Source organism: Berghia stephanieae, unplaced genomic scaffold (assembly GCF_034508935.2).
Source record: "Berghia stephanieae isolate SIO BIC M18660-M18661 unplaced genomic scaffold, UCSD_Bste_1.3 scaffold228, whole genome shotgun sequence".
Classification (NCBI taxonomy): Eukaryota; Metazoa; Mollusca; class Gastropoda; order Nudibranchia; family Aeolidiidae; genus Berghia; species Berghia stephanieae.
The window spans coordinates 10,001-20,491 of NW_027623379.1; the positions used below are offsets into that span (position 1 = coordinate 10,001).

Sequence of the window (10,491 nt, forward strand, 5' to 3'; positions counted from 1 at the left end):
AAAAGTAAGATGACAAAGATTAAGATTAGAATGTTAGGATGATGATCTTTTTAATATCAAAATACTTTTGTAACCCGGCATTGCTAACTTTCATGTGTAACCCAGAATGAAAAGTTATTACAAAAGACGAATGCAAGATATTTAGATAAATTGCTAGTCTATCATTGTGGTAGACGTAAATGTATTAAACTTACATATCCAATAACCTGTAGGTTAACAGAGAAGGAAGGGCGCACAAGTTCATTGTAATTTGAAATTGAGGAGTTGGAGTTGGAACAAAGTTGATTTGCATTGAGTCAGAATTCAATCAAGTCTTAGATTGAAGAAAAAAGCCCAAAGAATCTTTCTTTAAAACAAGAAACAAAAAAAAAAACCCCAAAAAACCTACAGCGTGCACCAGAATGAATAAAACAGGACAGTCTTTAAACTGCATCAATGGAAATCACATCTTGCATACAAGACCTCTAGTGCTATTGTGAGGACTGGTTCTCAGTCTCACCCGTCCTGCCGTATCTGAGGGCCATAACACAACTTGTGAAATCGAAATAAATTAAAAGCAGATTATAAATTTATATCACTTTTATTGTCATTTCATTCATATTCATGTTATTCAAACTGAAAATCATTTTTAAAAATATAGATAAGATGTTTCTCCATTATAAAGGTATGCTTGTATTCTCATCCTGTGAAAGAGAAAGAAAAAAAATAAAGAAAATTGATAATTATTACTGAAACTGTGTAGTTCCATTTTTTTAAATCTGTGATTTAAGAGCCTTAGCAAAAGCTTTGATTAAGAAAGGTTCTGATATGCAACATCACATGGTCCCATCTATCAAATTCTACTACCATTACAAATCAGCTACATAAATAGATTCATCAGTACTCTTATCTTGTTGATAAATTAAATTATAAATATAGAAAAGGATATAATAAACTTTTAAAAATAATTAGAAAGTTAAATGGTAGACAAGATAAAGAGATATTTGCCTATTTCTTTTTAAATTTCTTATTCATAACCAAGGAAGCAGGTTTCTTTTGCTATATTCTTCTTGACTTCCCTATGTAAATGTTTCTTTCGAGTGTATAACAAGCTCACAGGGCATTTGTATAAAGAAACAGGAGCCAATACCATTAAAATGGAGATACCACTGCCAAAAATTACAACGGGATAGAAATGCATTGGTTTTAACGTGTATTAGACGCTGTCATTAGAAAAAAGTTTTTTAAAATCTTTACAAACTACAGTAAGCTGCTTTTAAAATTAAGAAACGCTCGAAAGCAAAATATGGTCCTGTTCTCTCAATCACCGCTCTCTAGTCTCTAGATTATACTTGGTAGGTCAATAAAGCTGAGAGGTTTTATGAAGAATATAGAATAAAAACATTAATTCCATTAAAAAAACATAGAAGGGTCCATAATGATATATGAGGAACTCTATAAGATACAGTAACAAATGAAAGCCATTTTGATAATCTTGAAGGATATGACTCAATGATGATGATGATGATAATAATAATAATAATGATACTTCTTCCTGAATATAAATTGTTTAATTCCCATGGTATAGGCAGGCCAATGCTTCCAGAACAATTAAAGGAATGCAGAGACTCATTCTTGTTGTAATGTTATTTAGATCTGAAAAAAAAAGATAAGCATGGCATCCTAAACCATTTTCCCATGGTCCCATAAAAAGCAATATCATCTCACACAAAATCATAAAGTAAAATTCATATGGACCAACCAATGAATAAAAGTTATAATTATCTTATTTTATCAATTATTATCATTGGATTTATTTAACTTTATATTTATTATTATTAATTAAATGCCAATTTGAAATTAAGATAGCAATGTTTGAATGAATAACTGGATCTAACTCTACAAGTAAAATGTAAATGTGCAACTTATTCAGAGTTCATCAAGCACTTGTTACAGTCTGTTGCTTCATGTTACAGGAAAAACTCCAGTTCCATGAGCCTTATGACTCTAAAGGACCAATTATTTCAAAGTAAGATGAAATACCATTTATTGTTTAAAGAAAGTTATCAAGCACTATTTAAGGTCTGTTGCTTCATGTTACAGAAACAGGAATAACTCCAGTTCCATGAGCCTTATTACTCTAAAGAACCACTTATTTCAATGTAAGAAGAAATACCATTCAATGTTGAATATATAGACATGACCTATTTCTTAATGGTTTGCTTATATTCAATAAAAACATTAGAAAACATAATGGACCTGGAACTCAGATACCACTAGGTTGTTAAAACTAAAACCGTTGTGTCAGGTCTAATTTTATCAGAGATTTATGATCATGAAGGCAAGATTACATAACCAATGTCGATTAGCTTTTAAAAAATGGGCTTTTATTTACCTTCTGGTGAACTCATTTGATCAGTATTTCCTGTATTTAACTTTTTGATCACATAAGAAAAGTCTAATAAACATTGAATATTTTTTAATGCCTCTAGATTTCACTTTAAAGTCAAATAAAATATCTGATCACAAATAAAATTTTTGATAATTCGATCAATAGAGAGAGCTTTTCAAAATTGTTGGCTTATCATTCCTCAGGCAAAATTTAGATAAGACATCATGTCACATATCATGGTGTTTCCTATGAATTACAAAATCCTAAAAAGCTTCTTCTTCATAAAAAAACGTATGAAATAAAATTAGGTAATCTAAAGTAATCAGAGAGGTTTAGTTTTCATTTCAATCCAAGGTAAATCCGTAAAGAGTTGTGGGACCAGGCCCCACTTGATCATTACCCCCAAAATAGATTGAACTAACAGGGATGTGTATAGATAGTATGCAGATGACGTCACTCAGGCCTTTGTTATTGTTTTTGCCATCCGCGTTTGTGAGTTGTTCTCACTAAACTGTATTAACCAGACTATAAAAGTTCATGGTTACACAGAGTTTGTGTGTTGGTCCGTTATACTTCCGGATGGCAATGTTGTGAACTCCTTGGCCAACCGCATTCTATCTATAAGTATAAAACTGTAACAAAACCCCACGACCCCCCACAACACTCATACAAAAACTTAAACACAGTTTTTTTCATTTTCATTCCTCTTGAGCCAAGGGAAACTCGTTGCTCATTTTAGCTGCACAGATTCATTCAATCGCTCTCCCCCCCCCCCCCCCCCCCCCCCTTTTTTTTTTAAATCTTTTTTTTTTTTTTGGAGCGAGTCTATTCTTTTATCCTTTTTTGTTTGGCCTTGTTCCGTTTCTGAGCATGAATTTCTTAAAATTGTTTTTATTTTTTTTTTAAATAAAAAAAATTTTTTTTTTTTTTTTTCCTCTATCGGTCTGGGAATAACCAATTTTCGTTATTGGCAGACCCTGTCTGGGAATAATCATAGCGACGACGAAAATATCAGACCGCACTCCCTGCATTTTACAATTGTATGTTTTCTTTCACAGAGCTACCGACCAAATAAGGCGAAACGGCTTGGAAGATCCAAAACGTCATACATGTAGTTTGACACCTGCCAAATATCAAAGATGCGAGAAGGGGTTGAGTGGGACATTTTCTTTTCCCAGACATTCTCATTTTTTCACCCCTTCCTCCCTCTCTGCCATTCCTTATCCCATCGACTCTCAGCAAAAACAATAACAACAAGTCTTATGTGGCAAAAACGGCTACCAACTTAAATCCCTCAAACAACACAAGATATTGAAAATCGGTGGCAGAGACCCTTTGTCTTGTTCCTTTTCCAGTTCCAGTCATGAATAGATAATGAGAGAATGAAGACTGTTTCGAAATCTATTATTATTATCAGGTCAGGAAAGAGCGAGAGTCAATAAAATATGACAAGCGGTGAAAGCTACGCGCCACGAAAGATGAGGATTTAAAAAAACAACTTTTGTTGAGATTTCAACTACTGAGGAGGGGGGTGTCTGCTCTTTTTTTTGTTCCTTTCTGTTTTGTTTTTCGGTCAAGTTATGACTGACGCTGACACTGACACACGTTCTAGACTGTAAACGTTACCCATAAAATGTCATAAATTACGAAAAGTGTGTTCTCTCACAGAGTAGTATTCGAATCACTCACTGAATGAGCATGAAGCAGACATGAGTGAAGGAAACGTAAACTCTGTAAGTGAGAATCGGCGAGTGAAGCTGTACTGTAACTGTAACTGTAATTTGTAATGACTGACAGCAGTCAAATTGCGAAGTGAAATGAAAACAAATAAACAAAGCATTCTAAAATTATGCCGGTGAGACATCCAAAGTTAAATACCCGAACGCTATTATGGATTAACATTGAACTAAATCGTTTCCTTCTCTCAAAACCAATCGATACAAATTACAAACTCAAACACTGAAATTGGCATCTTACCTTTGCATGAGTTGGACTGCCATTCTTTTCTGGTGATTAGGAACTTTAGCAGCCGGACAACGTTGCGCACAAAACAGGTCTCCCGTTTTTGTCGTTCAAATTGTAGATAATACTCAGTCAGTTAAAAACAAATACGTACAAATAAAATAGTTATTTATTTAAATTCTTTGTATATGGCTAAATTATTCCGAAAACCAGATTTCAAATAGTTCTTGTTTTGTTCACACAAGCGCATTGATTTTGGAGAATGAGATTGACCGTGGTCTAAAAATAGACCGACAGTAATTTTTGATAAATTTTACGATTTGTTTAATAAAAAATCAATATTTAGATATTATTTGACGCGTGATCGAGTATTTATGAATATGTGTTTCTTTTGCCACCTAACAGCCAAATTTTAAAGGTTATTTTTTTCTATTATTTACATTGGAACGTGAGCTGTCAAGACAGGAACATGTGGTTTGCCACGTGCTTCTCGACCTTTGTTTACGTTTGGGGCACCTTCCTTTACTGTTCTATTAACTCTCAAACGTTCCACAAATAGAAACCACGATCACCGGTGATCGTGACAACGCCCCCTTTTTCATAATCCCATTTTGCGGTAAAAAATCGCCAGATTATGTGTTGAAACTATTATTTTATTATAAAAGAATGATTTTCATTTAATAATTCATCACAATTATGTTAAAAATGTAAAAAAATGTTACGAAATAACGAGAGATACGAAAGCTAGGTTGCTAACGACTCCATCCGTTACCTTCGATCCGCCATTTTGTTTCGGGAAATCTTTCTACAACTCCAACTCACAATTTATCAAATTTATATTATTTAAACTTTTTGCACCATGGCAAATCTCAAAGAGTCTGAAATTTATGACATCCTCTTCAAAGTGGATGTAAGTGATGACGAGGATGATGATGAAATTGAGTCTGAATGGTCTCAAGAATTCGACCTGCCGTACTCGCCAAATATGGGATCTGACAGTGAGAACGAGTAAGTATTTTTCAGAAATCTTCTCAAAGTAACATCAAACGATCACATAATGCCCATGATATGTATATTTTATTCAACTTTATTATCTATTTCATTAATATAGTACAAAAAGTTTGTTTTTTTTTGGTTTATAATTGTATTTATGAAGTGCTTGAGTTTGACTAGGACGAGTGAAGTGTTGTGTGTTGAAAATGTAAACAAACATGGAGGTCAGAAGACGGTTAGTTCGGCCACTTGAATGAGATATAGAAATGATTTGTATGTCTTGATTTGATGTGTCGACAGTTTGTATAATAAAATATTGTTCTTTTTTCTTTCTTCTAGCGAGATTCGTATTCCGTGTGAGGACTGTGGGAATGAAACTGGGAGACATGCACAAGTCCCTACTCCTACTGATGATACTGACACTGCCACTGCCACAACTAGTTCTGCTTGTCAAAGAAAAAGGTGAGAACTGACCTGATATTTAGTTGTTCTTATAGAGCATTTATATTCATATTGACTGTTTTGTGTTTTCTGATGTATTATTGTTGATTTTATGTTATATATTCAGTTTTGGGTCTACAGGAAGATTATTTATAGTATTTTTACTCTACTCAACTCTATGTCAAGAAATATTATTCCAGAACTAGTGTGTGATGTAAAAAAGGGAGAGTGATAAAATATTTTGATATTTTATATTTATATGTGTAATTAATTGCTTTCTCCTTTCAGAATTATTTTTCATTTCCTTTGTTTTCAAAGTACTTCTTTTTATTTTAATTCTTGTTATTATTATTTTCTTCAGGCGTTCGGATCATGATGAAATCCCTGGCCCATCACAGCCGAAGAAACTATGTGTGGATGGTGGTCCCGAGAACAAAGTGCCACCTTTTCTCCCTGAGCGAGTCCCTGGTCCACGCCTGCCTGATATGGTGACTCGCTTAGATCACCGAAAATTTTTAACGCCTTTAGATTTTTTTCGTTTGTTTTTTACTCAAGAACTGTTGTCTTTGTTTTGTGAGTGGACGAATGATTATGCGAGTATGTGTGCGGATTCGAAACCGACGTTGTATAAGAGGTGGAAGGATGAACCTGTGAATGTGGATGAAATGTATAGATTTATTGGTTTGTTGATGTACATGAGTTGTGTGAAAGTGGAGCGTGTTACTTTATATTGGTGTGAGGAGACATTGTTGAATGGTTTGTGGGCGCGTCGGTTTTTGTCAATTTGGCGTTATAAATGTCTTATGAGTTTTTTTAAAATAAGTAATTTTAGAACAGAAAATAGAGATGATAAATTATGTAAAGCTAGATTTATGATGGATTATATTCGTAGAAAATGTATGAAATTGTTTCAACCTTATCAGAATATTTCAATAGATGAGAGGATGGTTAAAAATAAGGGAAGGTATAGCTTTAGAATGTATATGAAGGACAAGCCAACAAAGTGGGGAATGAAATTGTGGGTTTTAGCAGATTCAAAGACAGGGTATACACACAATTTTGATGTTTATTTGGGTAAGGTAGGGGGTAATACAACAAATGGTTTAGCTTATAATGTGGTTATGCAGTTGCTTGTTGGCTTGTTCAATCAAGGATATCATTTATATGTGGATAATTTTTATACTAGTGTTCAACTTTTTAAAGATTTGGTTGTGAAGAATGTGAGAGCTTGTGGGACAATAATAGTTAATCGAAAAGGATTTCCAGTTAGTCTAAAGAACGTTAGAGAATGGGAAAAGAGGGTTAAGAGGGGGGAGTTTAGATGGCATAGGGATGGTGATATTTTAGCTTTACAGTGGAAAGATAATAAGACAGTTTCATTTATATCTACAATACATGATGCAAATAAGGAGGCAGTAGTACAACGTAGGAGTAAAGATAATGGGGTTTTCAGAAAATTAGATGTTGCACAGCCTGAATTAGTTAAAGATTACAATAAGAATATGAATGGGGTAGATTTGTCTGATCAACTTATTGGGAAATATAATAGTCTTAGAAAAACACACAAGTGGTGGAAAAGTTTATTTTTTCATTTTATTGACATTGCTAGGGTTAATAGTTATATTCTGTTCAAAGAATATAGAGCTAGGCATAGTGATATTGAAGAATTACAGAGACCAAAACAGTATAATCAGTTAGATTTTACTCTGGAGTTAGCCAGGCAGTTAGGCGGGATAGATGATCTAGAGGGTCCACCACTTGCTTTAAATACAAATTGTAATTGTAAATGTAAAAGTAAATCTAAAGCAAATAGCAGGAATAGTGATAATAATGATATAGATGAAGAAATTAAGTTAATCCATCCAATTTTACCAGATGCTTCTTCAAATTCAAGGGGTGATTGTAGGTTATGCTTAGATAGGGGGAAAGTACAGAAAACTAGACATAGGTGTTTATATTGTAAAAAATGGTTTTGTTTACAGCCGGATAGAAAATGTATGTTGTGGTATCATACAGTTCTTGAGTAAATTATTTGATTTATTATTGTATTTTAAAATGCTCTTTGTTTTTTAAATGTTAAATTGTCTGTATATTTTTATTTTATTTTGTTAAGGTACTGTTACTGTGAAATTAAAATATTTTCGCACTCTGCGAATAATCATTCGTTTTCGCTCTTTGCGGAAAAAAAAATACTATTCGCTCTCTGCGAATACATTTACATATATAAATAAATATATATGTATACTGAAGTCCTTTATTATATTTATCCATGTATTATCAATTGTATCAGTAAGAAGGAACTTGTGTATTTTTTTGGTGTGTATAGTTCAGTCTTTGCACTAAACAAGTGACACACAAGTGAATTTTAAAATAATTATATAATTTTACTTTTGTAATGGAATTATTACCCCAAAACCTTTTCACCATGTTGAAATGTCTTCTTGTATCATGTGTTTAGGTCTGTTGACCAAGATATATCCAAAATATGCCAAAGAAATGCTGACATAAGCAATTTAGAGACATTTTTGTGAACATGTAAAAATTATTGGATTATGCCCCTTGTTTGAGTAAATGTGTGGATACATTTGAGACCCCACCAGATGCTCAATTTATGCATTACATACTTGAGTTTTGCATGAAAGTTGTAAGACATGATGTATTTTTAGAAAATAAACTTGTTTTGATCATAATTTTGAACAGTTATTTTTTTCCTTCTTGGCATTTGCAGAAAATGCAGTTTTTACTTGAAAATTTGAGACCCTACCTTGACACATAAATCATATTTGTGTCCAGGAAAGTGCCTTGAAATTATAAAAAACTTTAAGAATGTGAAACTAAAACATCTGACGAGCAAATTGATATATAACATGCCAGCATTAGCGCACAGTGAGTGAGTTCAGGGTATCCTAATGTACCTGCACCCCCTCCATTCACAATTTTTGCTCAAAACAGTGGAACGTTTGAGAGTTAAGCAGTTAACTGCCGTACTATGAATGACACGTATTTAAATATTTGGCCAGAAAACTCATCCATCAAATATCGATCTATTTCAATTGGGCAAAAACTCTCAAACCTGGGACGCCCCAAATTTTTTAATACGGGTGTTCAGGAGTGGTATTTAACTGGGTTTAAAAATTTGGACGTCTTTATTATATCCATTGGCGCAAAGCATTCTTCAGGTTAAACTTTTTGTAAAATTTAATAAGAAAGACGCCGAATAAAAACAATTTACAATTCAATCGCGGTTATAGTATCGGGTTAAAATTCTTTGTTCAGAAAACAAATCTATTACTAAAAGCCCTCCTTCGTATGATATTTCATTGACCCATTATTACATTCATTACTCTTTTGATTGATGGTAATGCTTAGACTTTGAACAATAATAAACTATAATTTCTACTATTTAGTGTGAGTGATTTTGTGATCTAACGGCATGACATTCGGCTTGTGATACACGTACGTTCTGGGTTCGAGTCCCATTGTGAGCGGCGCAAAATCCTTAAGCCTTGAAATAGGATCTTTATTTTCATTTTATCACCATACTCGGGGTGTGAAACGATTACCTCGGTGGTCAAAGGTTTGTCTCTGTCGAAAAAAACAACTATTGTAATGGCGCATGTTTAATGCTGTTGTTGGCTTATGACTCCTTTAAAACACTTCATACTTCAACCAGCAAGAAATACAGACGCTACAATTCTTACTACATTTTGTTTTATTTGTATTCACTGTTCCTTTCTGTATTGTTTAGCTGACGAAGGGTTCGTACCTGAAACGTCCGTTTGTCTGTACTGTTCTGTTACACACAGAAAGCAAGGCATGGCAGAAATGTAATTCACTGAGAGAATGCCTTTTTAAAATGTTTGACTAGAAAACTGTTTATTCATAAATGAATCGATTGATTTATTCCTAATATGTTACACATTTTAACATACAATACTTTTCTGCCGTTGTCTGAATATAAAACTACACATTAAAAAAAAGCACCAGAAATCTCGGGTTTGAGAGTTTCTAACAAGATGGGGGTCATTTTAATAATTATAATAATTTGAAGAACGATTTTTCTGGCCAATATTCTGAAAGGGCTTTTTTTTTCTCCAGATTTGCAAGTGCATGGCATAGCATTAGTCTCGGAAATGAAAGAACAAACATTCACACAAGATGGTTGATTTTATGACGATAAAATATGCACACAAATGATTTTTTTAAAAATAGGCTTACTCCGATTTTGTTTCAGAGACATGGATAATAACGGATACGTCCACGATAATGGAGAATTGCCCAAAAACGTAAGTAGCAACTACTTCATTCACTTTTTTGTTTATGTATTAACTCTTTGCTTGTAAAGTTCGAGTTTACTCTATCCTGACAACATATTTTTGCATTTCGTCAAGACAGAACTGATTATCACCGACACGACTTCAAGGAAAAGAAAATTCCATAAGATAAAAGAAAAAAAACAACAAAACTAAATTACTATTCTTCAATTAAGCGCATGCAGCCAATCTTTGTAAAGACATTGCGCTATGTAAATACTGTATAATATCTTTTATTATTATATTGTCGTCATAAAAATGATAAAGAGAACGTTTGACTGGGCCGTGCTTGCGAAAATGAAAATGTAAAAAAAGAAAATATCAGAATTTTAGAATTGATACAAAACATTAAGCTTTTACAATTGAAAGATCACTAACAACATATCCTTCTCATTTTCGGGTAAATCAGAG

At 33.1% G+C, this 10,491-nt stretch overlaps 1 long non-coding RNA gene across 1 annotated transcript in view; it reads left to right on the plus strand.

Annotated features, from left to right (window-relative positions):
* Window positions 1-10,200, plus strand: part of LOC144961363 (uncharacterized) — a 15,066-nt gene extending 4,866 nt beyond the window's left edge. Inside the window, exon 2 of the long non-coding RNA XR_013643134.1 lies at window positions 10,002-10,200. This is a non-coding gene — a long non-coding RNA (uncharacterized LOC144961363). The remainder of the gene's footprint in view (window positions 1-10,001) is intronic.
* The last annotated feature ends 291 nt before the right edge of the window (window positions 10,201-10,491 follow it).